Here is a 21,145-nt window from a genome sequence, read left to right on the forward strand (position 1 = left end):
TGAAATGCAATACTTGGATGCAATCTCAAAAACGACAGAATGATCTCTGTTCGTTTCCAAGGCAAACCATTCAATATCACAGTAATCCAAGTCTATGCCCCAACCAGTAATGCTGAAGAAGCTGAAGTTGAATGGTTCTATGAAGACCTACAAGACCTTTTAGAACTAACACCCAAAAAAGATACGCTTTTCATTATAGAAGACTTGAATGCAAAAGTAGGACGTCAAGAAACACCTGGGGTAACAGGCAACTTTAGCCTTGGAATACAGAATGAAGCAGGGCAGAAGCTAATAGAGTTTTGCCAAGGGAACGCACTGGTCATAGAAAACACCCTCTTTCAACAACACAAGAGAAGACTCTACACATGGACATCACCAGATGGTCAACACCGAAATCAGATTGATTATATTCTTTACAGCCAAAGATGGAGAAGGTCTATACAGTCAGCAAAAACAAGACCAGGAGCTGACTGTGGCTCAATTCACGAACTCCTTTTTGCCAAATTCAGACTTAAACTGAAGCAAGTGGGGAAACCACTACACCATTCAGGTATGACCTAACTAAAATCCCTTATGATTATACAGTGGAAGTGAGAAATAGATTTAAGGGACTAGATATGATAGAGTGCCTGAGGAACTATGGACGGAGGATCGTGACATTGTACAGGAGACAGGGATCAAGACCATCCCCATGGAAAAGAAATGAAAAAAAGCAAAATGGCTCTCTGGGGAGGGCTTCCAAATACCTGTGAAAAGAAGAGAAGTGAAAAGCAAAGGAGAAAAGGAAAGATATAAGCATCTGAATGCAGAGTTCCAAAGAATAGAAAGGAGAGATAAGAAAGCTGTCCTCAGTGATCAAGGAAAGAAATAGAGGAAAACAACAGAATGGGAAAGACTAGAGATCTCTTCAAGAAAATTAGAGATACCAAGGGATTATTTCATGCAAAGATGGGCTCAATAAAGGACAGAAATGGTATGGACCTAACAGAAGCAGAAGATATTAAGAAGAGGTGGCAAGAATACACAGAAGAACTGTACAAAAAAGATCTTCAAAACAAAGATAATCACGGTGGTGTTGTCACTGACCTAGAGCCAGACATCCTGGAATGTGAAGTCAAGTTGTCCTTAGAAAGTATCACTATGAACAAAGCTAGTGGAGGTGATGGAATTCCAGTTGAGCTATTTCAGATCCTGAAAGATGATGCTGTGAAAATGCTGCACTCAATATGCCAGTAAATTTGGAAAACTCAGCAGTGGCCACAGGAATGCAAAAGGTCAGTTTTCATTCCAATCCCAAAGAAAGGCAATGCCAAAGAATGCTCAAACTACCGCACAATTGCACTCATCTCACACGTGAGTAAAATAATGCTCAAAATTCTCCAAGCCAGGCTTCAGCAGTACGTGAACCGTGAACTTCCAGATGTTCAAGCTGGTTTTAAAAAAGGCAGAGGAACCAGAGATCAAATTGCCAACATCTGCTGGATCATCAAAAAAGGAAAAGAGTTCCAGAAAATCATCTACTTCTGCTTTATTGTCTATGCCAAAGCCTTTGACTGTGTGGATCACAATAAACTGTGGAGAATTCTGAAAGAGATGGGAAAACCAGACCACTTGATCTGCCTCTTGAGAAACCTGTATGCAGTCAGGAAGCAACAGTTAGAACTGGACATGGAACACCAGACTGGTTCCAAATAGGGAAAGGAGTACGTCAAGCCTGGCATGTGTTCATGGGGTCACAAAGTGTTGGACACTAATTAGTGGCTGAACAACAACAATATCTTTTAACTGTAAAAAATAAGGCATGTTTAATAGTTGAATTCTAAGAAAAAGGCAAATAACACAGAGAACTATGGGAAAATTTATATTATGTGAGATGTGTAGAATATATCTAGGTATGAGAGACAGTCATCTATAGACCTTACAGTAAAGACATTAAATTTCAGAGCTTAATATTATTGTAAAAGTGTCTAAATAAACAATATTGATAATGGGATAGATATTAATTTGACTTATAAAATGTCTGGGTTGCAGTATAAGGTGTCCTACGACTGTATTTGTATTAGGCCTATTATTTCAGTGCTATTAGAAGAAACTCCATTAAATCCTACTGGACTTAGAAGTATATGTATGTCATATTTGGTAAGAAAAACATTCTTTAAATGAAAAGTAGGTTTGTTTACTACTGGCAGAGACTAAACTCTTGACTAACCTAAACTAAACTAAACACTGGGTAAAATTACTATACAACTTAAGTTGTACATTATAAAATGTTTATTATCTGATATACTGAATAAAACAACTGAATTCCACAGCAACCCACTCATAGAACAGAGAATCAACCCTAGTCTAGACAAGCCTAAAATACTGGGGCCTTGTTGAGCATTGGCCCAATTTACTTGCAAGTTAGACTTTCACTTGCAAGGTGAAAAAAAATCAAGAACACTAGAGCAGGGGTCCCCAACCTCCAGGCCATGGGCCAGTACCTCCTGTCAGATCATCAGTGACATTAGATTAGAAATAAAGTGCACAGTAAATGTAATGCACTTAGTCATCCCCAAATTATCCTCCAACCCCTGATACAGAAAAAATATCTTCCATTAAATCAATCCCTAGTGCCAAAAATGGTTGGGATCTCTGCACTGGAGACTGTATCATCAGCCTAGTGTCACCCCAAGAAAGGTGAGTTACTGTCCCTATTCCCAGTTCCAGAAAGTAATCTGATGTTTGTCACAAGAGAAAAAGGAGGCCATAAGAATAGATATAGCTCCAAAATCACCTGCAAAAACCCTGACTTTATTTGAAACAGAATGTGAGGAAATTAAGGTTAAAGAGCACTCTTAAAAATGGTAAAGATGTGAACTGTAAGTGATTGGTAACTCTACTTACAATTTACAAAGTGAAGCTGGGGTCTGAGCCTTCTGTAAAACTTTAGAGGGGAGACCTTAGGTTTCAACACCATATATTGGTAAAATGTTGATGCTCCACCCACCTTACCCAGAGCTGCCAGAAAGGCACTGGAAACTGTCAGTCTCAGAAAAGTCAAGAAAGACTAGTGAACCACTCAGATAGAAACACAACCTTCTCTACCAAAAACATGACTGGGAAGGTCATTAAGCAAAAAGCTCAGTGACTACCACAGTTAACACTTATCCAGAAAAAGAAAAATCCCTCCCCTTCAATCCACTAGATTTTGAGTTTCGTCCTGCCTGAAGAGTGCCAGAGAGCACACTTTTCCTTGAATGGAGTGCTGCTGCTGATCCTCTGTGGTGAGAGGGGACTTGAAAAGCTGTTATACCTGCACCCACTTCACCTCTGAAAATGTGTCCTCCACCATGGGAGTCTAATCTGTTGCAGCCCCCTCAAGTTTTCTATTGACCCTGGATGTTGAATTGCCACCTGCTTGCTATGACTTAGGTATTAAAATTTCTTAGCACTTCATAGTTTGTATTAATCGTGCATATTAACAAATCAACTCTTTGTTTAACAGACACTTCCAAAAAATAAAAATAAAAAAAAGTTTATAATTTACAAATTGTAGGTCAACAGTTTTACTAGAGAGAATCAGAGAAATGCACAGGTAAGAAAAGCCCCCCACCTCCAACCCCAAGTTCAGAGCAAATCACAGAGATGAATCATAGAACTTCTGAAAAAAAACTCTGAATGTAATTTGAGCAGACGTTTGAGCAAATTGTCCCCAGGCAGGGTTTGTTGAAGCAATAGTGAATTCAGCCAGCAATTACTGGAGCCTAGTAATTTGGTATGATATGATAAAGACAGATTAATACAGAGATCAGACAAGGAAACAGTCTGAGAGTGTCCTGCTAAAACCAATGTCATTCAAGAATTATTGTGGAAATGTTAAAGGCCATACCTTCTGTGCAGTAGCATTAGACTTCAACTTGTGTGAGTGGACTATCAGTTCAGTTCAGTCGTCCAGTCATGTCTGCCTCTTTGTAACCCCATGGACTGAAGCAAACCAGGCTTCCCTGTCCATCACCAACTCTCGGAGCTTGCTCAAACTCATGGCCTTCGAGTCAGTGATGCCATCCAACCACCTTATCCTCTGTTGTCCCCTTCTCCTCAATCTTTCCTAGCATCAGGGTGGACTATATCTCACTCTAATAGTCCAGTAAAGTCATAAGTGAATAAAAACTACAAGAAGCTCTGTTAAACAGTATGTGGATTTGCTATGTTATCTAAATTATCTTACTTTTAAAAACAACAAAAACATACATACAAAGGAAAAAAACGTGACTTACATTAGGGGAGGGGTAAACAGAAAATATTTTGGGCTCCAACTGTTTTACTGAACAAGCAGAGTTTCAAAGCAGCTGTTTTAAATATCTTCAAAGAACTAAGAGACGTTATGCTTTAAAAACATCAAAGGAAAGATAATAACAATGTCCTACCAAAGAAAGAATAGCTGCTTCGGGCTGGTGCACTGGGACGATCCAGAGGGAGGGTATGGGGAGGGAGGAGGGAGGAGGGTTCAGGATGGGGAACACAGGTATACCTGTGGCGGATTCATTTTGATATTTGGCAAAACTAATACAATATTGTAAAGTTTAAAAATAAAATAAAATTAAAAAAAAAAAGAATTTTTAAAAAAAAAGCTGAATTTCTAGAGTTGAAAAGTACAGTAACCAAAAACTAATTCACTGAAAATAGATTCATAATGATTGTAAAATACTAAGAATGATTCAATAGAAAATAAAGACAAAAGAACACAGTCTAAGATAAAAATGTTATATCACTAACAACATCACTATATATGCAATAGGATTAACAGAATAAAATAAATATATTGAAGAAATAAGAAATTAATATTCCAAAATTTAATGGAAAACATTAACCTACCAATAAAATGCAAATAGTACAAATACAAAAATATCCACATCAGGGTTACCATAGTAAAGGTTTTGACAGCCAATGACAGACACAAGTCAAAGCAAGAGGAAAATGACATCGCCCTTATGGCAACACCAGTAATATTAACAATGATGAATTATCACAAACAATGGAAGCCAGTATGACAGTATGACATACGTTATACTGTCAGTATGACATGTTCAAAATGCTGAAATATTGTCAACAAGAATTTTATATCCAGCAAATTTTTATTTCAAATTATAATATAAAGAAATTATAAAATGAAATATTCTCATATAAACAAAATTTGGAGAATTTTTTGCTTAAAGAACTAACTTGAAATTCTAAAGGAATTGTTTTCAGAATAAAGGCATAAGAACCCAGACAATAATGTGAATTTACAAGAAAAAATCAAAACATGGTAATGGCTATTATATAATTACTAAATACAGTGTAAATACATACTCATTCCCTATTCTTTTAATTGATTTGTTAATGAATTTTATCAGACATTATGCTGTAGTAGTATTGCTGGTCTTTTAACACAGAATTTTGTTAGGCAATAGCAAAAAAGAGAAGCTGTATTAATCTGTATTGGGATAAAGAAATTAAATCAGACAATAACTTGAATACACTGGAACAAATTATTAGAAACGGAGAATGTAAAAAAAACTACTAGAACTAATAAAGGAATTCAAAATTTGCATGATACTAAATCAATATATAAAAGTCTGTTGCATTCCTATGAAATAATTACAAAATATTAGAAAGAGAAATTAAGAAAAACTAAATTATAATCACATATAAAAAATAGGAATAAATACATTTAACCAAGGAAGTGAAAGTTCTGTAACATTGAAATCTATTAGATACTAATAAAACAAATTGAAGAAGAATCAAATAAATGCATATATTCAAACAAAGCAAATATATTCTGTGTTAATGGATTGGAAGAATTAATATTGTTAAATGTCTATACTACTCAAAGCAATATACAGATTCAATGCAGTTAATATCAATATTCAAATGTCAATTTTCACAAATATAGAACAGAGTCCTAAAATTTGCATGGAACAAAAAAAAAAAAAGAGAGAGAGAGAGACAAACAAAGCAAATAACAGATTTAGTCTTGAAAAAAGAAAATAAAGCTGGAGGCATCATACTCTCTGATTTCAAAGTATATTACAAAGTTACACTGTAATCAAAAATGGTATGGTATTGCCATAAAAACAGACACATAGATCAATGGAACAGAATAGAGAGCCCAGAAATAAACCCATGCATATATGGTCAATTAACCTGTAACAAAGGATCCAGGAATACACAATGGGGAATGGACAGTCTCTTCAATAAGTGATCTTGGAAAAACTGAACCATCACATCAAAAAAAAAAAAAGAAAAAGAAAGAAAGAAACTGGACTACTATCTAACACCACACATAAGAATTAACTAAATTAGATGAAAAACTTGAATGTAAGAGCTGAACCTATAAAACTCCCGAAAAAAGAAAAATGTTGGCAAAAAGTTCCTTCATATCAGTCTTAGTAATGATATATATTTTTTTTCAAATGGACACCAAAACTAAAAGCAGTACAAACGAAAATAGATAAGTGGAACTCTATCAAACTGAAAAAAAAAAAAAAAATCTGCACAGCAAAGGAAACCATCAACAAAAAAGTGAAAGAAAATATTTGCAAATAATATAACTGATAAGGGGTTAATATCAAAAGTACATGAGGAACACATGCAACTCAATTTCAAAAATCAAACAGTAAATAATTTGATTTTTTAAAATGAGCAAAGGACCTGAAATGATACTCCCCTGAAGAAAACCTACAAATGACCAGGAAGTAAATGAAAATGTGCTCAACATTGCCAGTCATCAGGGAGAAGTGATCCCAAATCACAATATCTCCTCAAACCTGTTAGATCAGTTATTATCAAAAAGATAAGAGCTAACAAGTAGTGGCAGGGATGTGGGGCAAACTGAGCCCTTTTGCATTTTTTGTGAGAATATAAATTAGTCTGGCCTCTATGGAAAATGGCATGGAGTTTCCTCAAAAAACTAAAAATTGAATTAGCAGTATTTCCACATCTGTTTATAAATACAAAGGAAATGAATTCACTATCTTGAAGTGAGATGTGCACCCTCATGTTCACTGAAGTATTAGTTATGATAGCTAAGGTATGGAAAAAAACACTTAAGCATGCATGGACAAATAAATGGTTTAAAAAATGCTATACACACACACACACAACGGAATGTTATAACTCAAAAGAAAAGAGAACACTGTGGTCACTATGCTAAGTGAAATGAAACAGAGAAAGACAAATAATATATGATTTCATGTATATGTAGAATCCATAAAGGCAGAGATTATATATTGTTTACTAGGGTTGCGACTGGGGAATTGGGGATAATAAGGATATATTTGTCAAAGGGTACAAACTTCTAGTGATAAGAAAATTCAGGGATTGAATGTATAGAATGGCGACTATAGTTCACAGTCTTGTATTGTACACTTGAATATTCTTATGAAACTAGATTGCAAAGGTTCTCACTACACCAACAATAAAGAAAAAAAATGATAATTTGTGAGATGTAAGATGTATTAACTGACCTTATTGTGGTAAATAATAAGCAATATATACATGCATTAAATCATTACAATGTACACCTTAAACGTACATAATGTAATATGTCAATTATACTCAATTAAGTTTTATAAAAAATAACAAATGTATACAATAAAATGTCAATTGCATCTCATTTGACTTGTAAAAACAATAAAAAGACAATATACTCATGAAAAGCTACAGAAGATAATTATCTATGAAGGAAATGCTAATAAAATCCACAATGTGATTCCACTTCACACAAACTAACATAATCAGAATGAAAAAATAACTAGTGTTGGTGTATATGTGGAAAAATAAGAAATCTCTTACACTTCTGGTGAGAATGTAAAATACTATCAGCACTTTGTAAAAAACGTCTGTAAACTTCATAAAGTATTGATACAGAATTATCAAATGACTCAAGGGTCCCATTTCTAGGTATACATACAAGACTTAAAATATAGGCATATAGAAATCCATGTATACAATTGTTCATAGCAGCATTATTCATAATAGCAAAAATGTGGATATATTCAGATGTTTAACATCTAGTGAAGGAATAATTATAACAGGATAGCCACATAATTATCAATTATAAAAGAATGAATAGTTACCTACTTTAAAATATGCAAACCTTGAAAAATTATGCTAATTAAATAAAGTCAGTCATAAAAGACCATATCTTGAACAATTCCATTCATATAAAATTTCTAAAATACAAAGCTACGGAGATATAAAAGTATATTAGAGGTTCACGGAGGATTGGGTGGCATGATCTCTAATAAGAACTGATTTTCTTTTAGGGTGATGAATGTCTTCTGTGATTGATTATGATTATATTTACACAACTAAGATATATTAAAATTATTCAATTGTACACTTAAGCAGCTGAGTTTTGTGGCATTGCATTTTATCTCAGTAACACTGTTCTATGATAAAGTGAAAACTGATGGAGATGAAAGGAGAAATATTCAGATGACATAATTTATATGTTGAAAATTCCAAGGAATCTGCAAGAAAGGTTCTAGGACTGATAAGTGAATTCAGTGTGGTCATAAGATACAAGATCAATACACAAAAATCAATTGCATTTCTATATATTTACAATGGACCAGTGAAGACTGAAGTTAATGGTCCAAAACCATTTAAAATTGTTCCAGAGATAATGAAATATGAGGGATAAATCTAACAACACTTGTATATAATTCATATATAGAAAATAATAAGATATTGAAGAAAAAAATCAAAGGAATCATAAATACTAGAAAAGGCATATTATGTCCATTGATTTAAACACACAGCTGAGTAAAGACATCAGTTCTTAAACTGATCTATAGGGATTTTTTTCTCTGTTGCTGCAGAGGTTTTTTTCTTTTTTCCAATTGATGTGCCTTCATTACGTGGAGGAGCAAATGGCGAATAAATCTATTCTAGCCATGAGAATCCCATGAAAATTATGAAAGGGTAAAAGGTATGACACTAGAAAGTGAGCACCTCACATTGGAAGGTGTCTAATATGCTACTGGGGAAGAGCAGAGGGCAATTACTAATACCTCCAGAAAGAATGAAGCAACTGTACCAATGTGGAAATGAAGCTCAGTCGTGGATGTGTCTGGTGATGAAAGTAAAGTCCAATGCTATAAGAACAATATTGCAAGCCTGGAATGTTAGGTCCATGAATCAGAGTAAATTGGAAGTGGTGAAGCAGGAGATGGCAAGAGTGAATGTCAATATCTCAGGAATCAGTGACCTAAAAAGGAAGGGAATGAGAAAATTTAATTCAAATGATCATTATATCTACTAGTGTAGGGAAGAATCCCTTAGAAGAAATGGAGTAGCCCTCATAGTCAACAAAAGAGTCTAAAATTCAGTACTTGGGGGCAAGCTCAAAAACAGCAGAATGAGCTTGGTTCATATTCAAGGCAAACCATTCAACATCACAGAAATCCAAGTCTGAGCCCCAACAACTGATACTGAAAAAGTTGAAGTTGGCTGGTTCTATGAAGACCTGCAAGACTTTCTAGAACTAACACCAAAACAAGATATCCTTTTCCTCATAGGAGATTGGAATACAAAAATAGGAAGACAAGAGATACCTGGAGTAACAGGTAAGTTTGGTTATGAAGCAGAGTAAATGCTAACATAGTTTTGTCAAGAGAAAATACTGGTTATAGCAAACAACCTCTTACAGCAAACAAAAGACTACTCTACACATGGACATCATCAAATGGTCAATACCAAAATCAGATTGATTATATTCTTTGCAGATGATGATGGAAAGCTCTATATAGTCAGCAAAAATAAGACCTGGAGCTGACTATAGCTCATATCATGAGCTCCTTATTGCAAAATTCAGTTTTAAATTGAAAGAAAGAAGGGAAAACCACTAGGCCATTCACATATAATCTAAATTCAAATATAATCTAAATAAATGATTATTCAGTGGAGGTGACAAATAGATTCAAGGAACTATATCTGGTAGCCAGAGTGCCTGAAGAACTATGGATGGAAGGAGGTGACAAATAGATTCAAGGAACTATATCTGGTAGCCAGAGTGCCTGAAGAACTATGGATGGAAGTTAGCAACACTGTACAGAAGGCAGTGATCAAAACCATCCCAAAGGAAAATGAATGTAAGAAGTCAAAGTGGTTGTCTGAGGAGTCTTTCAAATAGCTGAGGAAAGAAGAGAATTGGAAAGTAAGGAAAACGGAAAGAAACACAATGGAGAGTTTCAGAGAATAGCAAGGAAAGATGAGAAGCTCTATTTAAATGAATAGATCAAAAAAATAGAGGGAAAAAATAGAATGGGAAAGACTAGAGATCTCTTCAAGAAGATTGGAGAGATTAAGAGAACATTTCAATAAAAGGTTGTGAATAATAAAGGATAAAAATTTTAAGGACCTAAGCAGAAGAGATTAAGAAATGTTGGCAACAATACATAGAAAAACTATACAAAAAAATTCTTAATGACTCAAGTACGATGGTGTAGTCACTCTCCTAGAGCCAGAAAACCTGGTGTGTAAAGTCAAGTGGGCCTTAGGAAGCATTACTACAAATAAAGGAAGTGGAGGTGATAGAATTAGAGCTGAGCTACTAAAAATACTAAAAGATAATGCTGTGATAGTGCTTCACTCAATATGTCAGCAAATTTGGAAAACTCAGGAAGGGCCACAAGATAGGAAAGGGTCAGTTTTCATTCCAGTCCCAAAGAAGGGCGATGCCAAAGAATGTTCAAACTACTGTACAATTGTGCTCATTTCACATTTTAGAAAGGTTATTCTCAAAATCCTTCAAGCTAGGTTTCAACAGTGCATGAAATGGAAACTTCCAGAGGTAAAAGCAGGATTTAGAAAAGGTTGAGGAACCAGAGATCACTGCCAACATAGATTGGATCATAGACAAAGCAAGGGAATTCCAGAAAAATTTATATTTCTGCTTCACTGAATATGGGAAAGTCTTTGACTGTGTGAATCACAAAAAAAATGAAAAATTATTAAGAAAAGTGAGTACCAGACCACCTACCTGTCTCCTGAGAAACCTATATACAGGTCAAAAAACAACAATTAGAAGTGGATGTGGAACAACAGACTTGTTCAAAATTGGGAAAGGAGTATGGCAAGGCTGTATATTCTCACTATATTTAACTCATATGCAGAGTACATCAAGCAAAATGGCAGGTTTGATGAAGCTCAAGCTGGAATCAAAATTGCCAGGAGAAATATCAACACACTCAGATATGCAGATGATACCACTCTAATGGCAGAAAAAGAAGAGGAACTAAAGAGCCTCTTGATGAAAGAGGAGAGGGAAAAAGCTGGCTTAAAACACAACATTCAAAAAAACAAAGATCATGGCATCCAGTCCCATCACTTCATGGCAAATAGAAGAGGAAACAGTGACAGATTTTATTTTCTTGGGCTCCAAAATCTCTGAGGATAGAGACCGCAGCTATGAAATTAAAAGATGCTACTTTCTTGGAAGGAAAATTATGATAAACCTAGACAGCATATTAAAAAGCAGAGACTTCACTTTGCCAACAATGGCCTGTTTAGTCAAAGCTATAGCTTTTCCAGTATTCATGTATGGATGTGAGAGTTGGACCATAAAGAAGGCTGACCACCAAAGAACTGATGTTTTCGAACTGTGGTGCTGGGGAAGACTCTTGAGAGTCCCTTCGACAGCAAGCAGATCAAACCAGTCAATCTTAAAGGAAATCAGCCTTGAATATTTATTGAAAGGACTGATGCTGAAGCCAAAGCTCTAAACTTTTGCCATCTATGGGAAAAGACAACTCATTGGAAATGATCCTGATGCTGGGAAAGATTAAAGGCAAAAGGAGGGCAGCAGAGGATGAGGTGGTTAGATAGCATCACGACTCAATTGACATGAATTTGAGCAAACTCTAGTAGATAGTGGTGGACAGAGAAGGCTGGCAAGCTGCAATCTATGGGGTCACAAAGAGTGAACCAGGACTTAGCGACTGACAAACAGCAGTCTTCATTTATAACTCTGTATGTTTTATTTGTACAGCATTATATTTTGACTTTCTACGTTATAGTGTGTTGATGTTGTTATTCAGTTGCTCAACTATTTGCACCACAGTTAGAAAGCATATATTTTTGGGCGCTAAGCCTCCTTTATTGTCAAGTTCTCACATCTATACATGAATACTAGCAAAACTATAGCTTTGACTATACAGATATTTGTGGGCAAAGTGATGTTTCTGCTTTTTAATATGCTGTCTGTGTTTGTCATAGCTTTCCTTCCAAAGAGCAAGTGTCTTTTGATTTCATGTCTGCAGTCACTATCCACTGTGATTTTAGAGCCTAAGTAAATAAAATCTATCACTGTTTCCATTTTTTCTCCATCTATTTGCCATGACATAATAGGACCAAATGCCATGATCTTCGTTTTTTGAATGTTGAGTTTTAAGCCAGATTTTTCAGTCTCCTCTTTCACCTTCATCTAGAGGCTCTTTAGTTCCTCTTCCCTTTCTGCCAGTAGAGTGGTGTCATCTGCATATCTGAGGTTATTCATGTTTCTCCTGGCATCTTGATTCCAACTTGAGCTTCATTCAGCTTGGCATTTTGCATGATGCACTCTGCATATAAGTTAAATAAGCAGGGTGACAGTATTCAGCCTTGACATAGTCCTTTCCCAATTGGTGTCAGTTGTTTCATGACCTGTTCTAACTTTTGCTCCTTTATCTGCATGCAGGTTTCTCAGAAGGGCAGGTAAGATGGTCTGGTATTTCCATATCTTCAAGAATTTTCCATAGTTTATTGTAATGTATATAGTCAAATGATTTAGTGTGGTCAATGAAGCAGAAGTAGATGTTTTTCTGGAATTCCTTCACTTTTTCTATGATCAACAGATTTTCACAATTTGATCTCTGGTTCCTCTTTCTTTTCTAGATTCAGTTCGTACATCTGGAAGTTCTCATTACACATACTATTGAAGCCTAGTTTGGAGGATTTTAAGCATTACCTTGCTAGCATACAAAATAAGAGCAACTGTGCAGTAGTTTTTACATTCTTTGGCATTTCCCTATTTTGGACTGGAATGAAAACTGACCTTTTCCAGTCCTGTGGCCACTGCTAAGTTTTCCAAATTTGCTGGAATATTGACAGCAGCACTTTAACAGCATCATCTTTTAAGATTTGAAATAGCTCAGCTGGAATTCCATCACTTCCACTAGCTTTGCTCATAGTAATGCTTCTTAAGGCCCACTTGACTTCACACTCCAGAATGTCTGGCTCTAGATAAATAATTACACCATCGTGGTTATCCATGTCATTAAGACTTTTTTTGTACAGTTCTTCTCTATATTTTTGCCACCTCTTCTTAATGTCTTATGTTTCTGTTAGATCCATATCATTTCTGCCCTTTATTATGACCATCTTTGCATGAAATATTCCCTTGGTATCTCTCTTTAATTTTTTTGAAGAGATTTTTAGTCTTTCCCATTCTATTGTTTTTCTCTATTTCTTTGCATTGTTCACTTAAGAAGGCTTTCTTATCTCTCCTTGCTATACTATTCTCCTGCACTATAGTGTGCTCACCACCAAAAGTTCCAACCAGAAAATCAACAAGCTTTTAAGGAAAATCAACAAGCTGGTAAGGATTTATCAAAACTGAATGATTCATACATTGCTTATTTGAATGTGAAGTTGTAAATTAAGAAAAGAATTTAACAGTAATAAAACTAAAAATGATCTCAATGTAGACAAATTTATGTCTACATAAAAATGATCTAAATGTAGACAAATTTATTTTTTAAATTTTGTGGAAATTCCTTAAGATAGATTTTTTTTAAAGACAATAAAAGAAAATAAAGTGAGAAGAAACATTCTTCTAAACATGAAGGCTTATTCTATGTCTAGAGGAATCAAGGCAGTGTGGTTCTGCTGAAGAGAAAGATTTAGATCAGTGTAACAGAATAGATAAACTAAAATTATTTCAAAAAGTGGTTCTGGTGCAATTGGACAACTCAAGGCAAAAATTAACCTACACATTGATCTGACACTTTATACAAAAATCATAATGGACCAAATATAAAACATAATACTAAAAACATAAGGCATTTAGAAAAAGTGTAAGAGAAAACATGTGTGGCAAAATGTCTTACACTTGACATCAAAAGCATGATCCATAAAAGGAAAAATAGATAAATTTAAAGCATCAAAATTAAAGGTTTTCTTTGCAATAAGCTTCCCTGGGTTTGATCCCTGGGTTGGGAAGATCCTCTGGAGAAGGAAATGGCAACCCACTCCAGCACTCTTGCCTGGAAAATCCCATGAACGGAGAAGTGTGGTGGGCTACAGTCCATGGGGTCGCAAAGAGTCAGACCAGACTGAACGACTTCACTTTCACTTTCTTTGCAATAAATCCTGAGATTAAAAGAAAAAAAAAGTTACAGATTAGGAGAAAACACAAATCCCACATTTAACACAGGATTCATATGTATAATGTGTAAAGAATGTGTAATTTCAGTATTAATAAAACAAATAATGCAGTTAGAAAGCAAGCAAAAGATATGAACAAATATTTCACTGAAGAAAATATGTGGATGACAAATAAACATATGGAAAAAACTTCACTATTATTAGCCTTTAGAATAATAGAAATAAAAATCATAATATGTTATCATTATACAAACATCAGAATGGCTAAAAATAGTGATAAAGCCAAAAGCTGGTAAGGATTTATCAAAATTGAATGATTCATACATTGCTTATTTGAATGTGAAGTTGTAAATTAAGTTACGAAAAGAATTTAACAGTAATAAAACTAAAAATGATCTCAATTACCCAGGATTTGTACTCTTGGCCTTTTCTTTCAAAGAACTGAAAGCGTTTAACATGTAGAAACCTGCACGTGAAATTTCATATAAATTTTATTTTTAATTGGCAAAAACAGAAAACTTCTATAATATTCTCCAGTGAATGAATGATTCAGTGAACTGTAGAACCTTCATATCATGGAATATTTCTTAGCAATAATAAGAATTTAACTACTGATACACACAACTTAGATGAGCTTCAAGAAAATTAAGCTCAGTGTAAAAAGCCTATGATGAACAAAAGTTGCATGATTTCATTTATATAACATTTGTTAAATAACCTGATTGCATAGATGATGATGGATCTTCATGGCCACAGTATAATAGGGAAGAGCAAATTTCACTCAATACCGTATCCATTTATTTAACTTTAACATTTGTATTCCTTTGCTTTTGCTACAAGAATGTTGGCTTTAACCTGAAATATACTTGATAGTCCATTCTCAAGGCTCTGACTTTTAAAGGTGTAACACATTTCCATTCATACAGAGATAAAAAGTTCAAAATAAAAAGTAAAATTTTTCTTGATTGAGGTTTACAGGAACATTGTGACCTAACCCATGTGGACAGCTATAAGAACAAAGGATTCCAACACCAGGAAGCTTGAAATAACCAACCACACCCCCTCTCCTTTTAGGATAAAAGGAGACTTAATTCTAACCCAGGTAAGATGGTTTGTTGAGACAAAGGTCTACCATCTACTCAGTATGCAGGCTTTCTAAATAAAGCCCCTGTTTCTTGCCCCAAGAACTTGTCTCTTGATTTATGGGTTTATCCTTCAACAAGCAATATGAACATGGACTTGGTAATAATGGTAGAGGGTAAGGTGAAGTAGATGTGGCTATAACACAAGGGAGGCTTGTTATGGTACAGTTAAATATCCCTGTGATGGTGGCTACACTAAGCTACACATATATAAAATCATATAGAACTACACACACACACACATCCATGTCTAACTGCTAAATTCTGAAGAAATTCTACAGTTTGAATTATGGTAATTTCCTGGTTTCAATATTGTACTGTAGCATTCTAGATGTTAAATCTTGTGAAGTCTAGATGAAGAGTATGAAGGGCCTTCTTGAATATATATTTGTGATTTCTTGTGAACTTATAATTATTTCAAAATGGATGTTTCGAAATTTTTATTGAAATTGAGTACTGCATGTGTGCATGCTAAGTCACTTCATTCATGCCCAGCTCTTTGTGACCTTATGGATGGTAGCCCACCTGGCTTCTGTGCCCATGTCCAGGCAGGGATATTGGAGTGGGATGCCATACCCTCCTCCATGGGATCTTCCCAGGGACTGAACCCACATCTCGTATGTCTCTTGCATTGGCAGGCAGGTTCTAAAGTACTACTAATGCCCATTTTTATGGATGTGGTAAATAAGAACTATATATTTGTCAGTTATGGAAAATATAGTTAATAATCTATCCAGCTCTAGGGACTCATATTTTGTGATGTCACCTTGGTGAGTCAATACGTTGCTAGAGGAGCAGAAACAAAGGCAAGGAGTTGTGTGGTATTTACATTATGATTTAAAACATATTTTAAAATACCAAAGTCAAATATATTAAGTTGAAGAAACTTTCAGAAATACTTAATTTGATATGAAAACACAACCATCAGCAAAGAGGATCTTCAGTCCTGTAATGTCCTAAAGAACATTTTGCACTGATGGAAAGTTCTACATCTTCATTTGCCCAATAAAGAACCATGAGCCACCTGTGGTTAGTGGATACCTGAAATGTGGCTACTATGGCTGAGGACCAGAATTGGTAATTTAATTTAGTTAATTTAAATCTCAGTGTCAACTACATCTGTCTAGTGTCTACACATTTGACAGAAATAGTCCTTCAAAGTTCTAGTTTGAAAACCATTAACAAATGTATTGAAAACAATACTTTTGATGCAATGCATGGGATATATGGTTTCTCATTTGCAATTTTACTCTTACCACTTTTTATCTATGTGATCCTTATTAGCCCATAATCTTTTTAGAAAGGTTTACTTATCTTTAAAAGGAAAGAATTAGAACACATTCAGGTCCCATGTTTCTATATATTATCTCAGTTCCCGCTGTTACTGTTTTACTTAAAATATTTATGTCTGCCAGTACCTCCTGGCGTCCCATTTTCCCTGTCTCAGTTGGTTCATACAGATAATACTATTCAACACAAATCAGATTGAAGCCCAAGGGACTAGAGAATGAAGTTTCCCTGTGGTTCAGAAGCTGTGCTGTGTTAGAAGTGGCACTTTTCTAAACCAATTCATGGAATCACAGAGATGTGAATGCACTTTCTCTCTAGGAACTCTCATCCTCTGAGAGACTGACAGGAAGTGGGTGGCAGAAAACTGTCAAACAACATGGGTTTGCAGTGAATTCCTCAAATGTTGGGATTATAAAATGGTAAACATTTTTAAAAATCAAATAAATTTCATTATATTCTTTTGGTGGAGTTTAGTAAGAGAGCTCAGGACTCTGAGCTAACTCAGTCCTGGAGTCAGTTATAGCTCAGGACTAGGGATTCAGAAGATTGGAATTCTAGTCTAAGCCATATTATAGTGAGCTACCTGGCCTTGGAAAATCATTCCATTCAGTTGTAGGAATTAGTTCTTCTGAATTTCTGTCTTCACATCTGTAAAATGAAAGGACTGGGCCAAATAATTTTTAATACTTTTTAAATTCTAAGTTTTGAAGTTCCTTTAGCCCAAGATCTGAAGGGGAAAAAAAAAAAAGTGTGCAAATAAACAATTTATCATGAGAGATACAGGATATGAATATCAAAGCACACTTTACAAATTTACAGATATTAAGGATTGGATAATTTACCATCTATAATAATTAGAGGATGTATTTACATTTGATGTATATTGAGAAGACTATTATGTCTTATTTCTTTTAAGTATTTGGACACTAAATCTTCCCAACCCAGGGATCAAACCCACGTCTCCCACATTTCAGGCAGAATCTTTACCAGCTGGGCCTGAAAATACTGGAGTAGGTAGTCTATCCCTTCTCCAGTGGATCTTCCCAACCCAGGAATCTCCTGCCATAGTAGGCAGATTCTTTACCAACCAAGCTATCAGAAAAGCCCAAATGTAAGGCCAGAAACTATAAAGCTCCTAGACGATAACATGAGAATAAATCACAGCATGATCCTCTCTGACACACTTCCTAGAATAATGAAAATAAAAACAAAAATAAACAAGTGGGACATAAATTTAAAAGCTTTTGCACTGAAAATGAAATAATAAATAAGGTGAAAAGACAGCTCTGAGAATGAGAGAAAAATAATAGCAAATTAATCAACTAAGGATTAACCTCCAAAATATACAAGCAGCTTATACAGCTCAATACCAAAAAAACAAACAACCCAATCAGAAAGTGGGCAAAAGACCTAAACAGACATTTCTCCAAAGAAGGCATACAGATGGCTAACAAATACATGAAAAGATGATCAACATTGCTCCTTATTAGAGAAATGCAAGTCAAAACTACAATGAGATACAACCTCACACTAGTCAGAATGGCCATCATCAAAAAGTCTATAAACAATAAATGCTATAGAGGGTGTGGAGAAAAGGGAACCCTCTTGCATTGCAGGTGGGAACGTAAATTGATATAGTATCAATCGGTGGAAGACAGTATCAGATCAGATCAGTCGCTCAGTCATGTCCGACTCTTTACGACCCCATGAATCACAGCACGCCAGGCCTCCCTGTCCATCACCAACTCGTGGAGTTCACTGAGACTCACGTCCACCGAGTCAGTGATGTCATCCAGCCATCTCATCCTCTGTCGTCCCCATCTCCTCCTGCCCCCAGTCCCTCCCAGCATCAGAGTCTTTTCCAATGAGTCAACTCTTCACATGAGGTGGCCAAAGAACTGGAGTTTCAGCTTTAGCATCATTCCTTCCAAAGAAATCCCAGGGCTGATCTCCTTCAGAATGGACTGGTTGGATCTCCTTGCAGTCCAAGGGACTCTCAAAAGTCTTCTCCAACACCACAGTTCAAAAGCATCAATTCTTCAGCACTCAGCCTTCTTCACAGTCCAACTCTCACATCCATACATGACCACAGGAAAAACCATAGCCTTGACTAGACGAACCTTTGTTGGCAAAGTAATGTCTCTGCTTTTGAATATGCTCTCTAGGTTGGTCATAACTTTCCCTCCAAGGAGTAAGCGTCTTTTAATTTCATGGCTGCAGTCAGTATAGAGATTCCTTAAAAAAGAAAGGAAAAAAGAAAGAAAGTGAAGTCATTCAGTTGTGTTTGACTCTTTGCAACCCCATGGACTATAGCCTACCAGGCTCCTCCATCCATGGGGTTTCCCAGGCAAGAGTACTGGAGTAGGTTGCCATTTCCTTCTCCACAGGATCTTCCTGACCCAGGGATAGAACCCATGTCTCCCTCATTACAGGCAGATGCTTTACCATCTGAGCCACCAGAGAAGTGTATTCCTTAAAAAAACTAGGAATAAAACCACCATATGACCCAGCAATCCAACTACTGGGCGTATACCTTGAGAAAACAATAAATGAAAAAGACACAAATACCCCAATGTTTATTGCAGCACTATTTACAATATCTAGGACATGGAAGCAACCTAGGTGTCTATCAACAGATGAATGGATAAATAAATCATGGTACATACATTAAATGGAATGTTACTCAACCATAAAAAGGAAGACATTTGAGTCAGTTCTAATGAGATAGATGAACCTAGAGCCTACTGTATGGAGTGAAGTAAGCCAGAAAGAGAGAAATATATATTGTATATTAATGCATATATGTGTAATCTAGAAAGATAGCATGGAAGAATCTATTTACAGGGCAGCACTGGAGATGCAGATGTAGAAAGTAGACTTGTAGATGCAGTAGGGGAAGGAGATGGAGGCACAAATTGAAAGAGTAACATTGAAACACATGTATTACCATATGTAACATAGATACTTAGTAGGAATTTGCTATATGATGCAGAGAGCTGAAACCCAGTGCTCTGTGACAACTCAGAGGGGTGGGATGATGTGGAAGGTGGGAGGGAGGTTGTATTGCTCTTCATTCTGTTCGTGTCGTCAGTTGTTTGCTGTTCACATGTGAAGAGCCGTAGTAGCTGCAGACACGTTTATTCTCTTCTAGCTGGCACAGCAGCCGTAGCAGAAGACATGACACAGCATAACCGCACATAACCTCTCTCCTGGCTGACACAGCAGCCGTAACAGTTTTCTCTCCTGGCTGATGCAGCAGCTGTAGTAGTATTCATGCTACTTCAGGAATTTTCATGCTAATTCATGTATTTTCTCTCCTCTCCTGTCTGACCCAACAATCACAGCCATGACACAGCATTAATTCCCGCTGCTTTATGGGTGGAGCTAGGTGTGCCTCACACAGTAACCTGTGACCAAGTGAGGACCTCCTGATGCACATATGCAGTGCTACAAATGATCTCAGTTCCATTGTCATCATTTACAAAACATGGGGCAAGAGACCCTGAATATGCCATCTTGGCTAATTTACTCTCTTCCCACAGAGGTTCAAGAGGGAAGACACACAGGTATGATCTATGGCTGGTTCATGTTGTTGTATGGCAGAAACTAATGCAATACTGCAAAGCAATTATCCTCCAGTTTAAAAAAAAAAAGTGGAAAAAAAGTATATGGACATTCAATAATCAACTCAGTTTCAGTACAATGGTTCTTTCCAACTAGAGGAGGAATTGCCAAGAGTTACCTATTTTGAGGAGATTTAATGAAGTAACAACAGTGCATCGTTTACTTGCAGAGATTAGGACAAGCTCTATTTGATCTGGCATGATATCTGCTTTACTGAGAAAGTTTCTCAGGATTTAGTTCAATTACATTAATAAATGTGTGCTCTCTGAATCAGATACTGTGCACCACCAGGAAACAAAGACAGATGATATACTACTGTTGTCCATAAGAAGTTTCCAATCCAGTGAGGACTAAACCATCAGATAAAACGAATATTTTGAAGTTGTTGTTTGGCAACTTCTTGTCTTTTGTCAATTTGATTGTTTGTATCTGTGTTTTGCCACACTGCTAGTTTGGGAACTAGTCAAGAAGGTGTTATGTGAGTGTGATGTTACTGTTACATAGCAGCATAGCTTTTCCCAAATTGGTAAATATTTACTTTAGGAATAAATGGGCATTGCATATGTGAGCAACCTGACATTTTTAGCAGACTTCTCTGTGTCCATAGCTAAACTGATCTTCTAATTTTCAAATTCTACTTTTTCTATGCTACTTTTACTCTTTGATTCATTTATTTATGAAATATTTATTAAGTA

At 35.8% G+C, this 21,145-nt stretch overlaps 1 pseudogene; it reads left to right on the forward strand.

Moving 5' to 3' along the window:
• The first annotated feature begins 2,016 nt into the window (after positions 1-2,016).
• On the forward strand, positions 2,017-3,431 carry LOC133229279 (securin-like; annotated as a pseudogene).
• Positions 3,432-21,145: the final 17,714 nt, after the last annotated feature.

This window comes from Bos javanicus, chromosome 17, assembly GCF_032452875.1.
Source record: "Bos javanicus breed banteng chromosome 17, ARS-OSU_banteng_1.0, whole genome shotgun sequence".
NCBI lineage: Eukaryota > Metazoa > Chordata > Mammalia > Artiodactyla > Bovidae > Bos > Bos javanicus.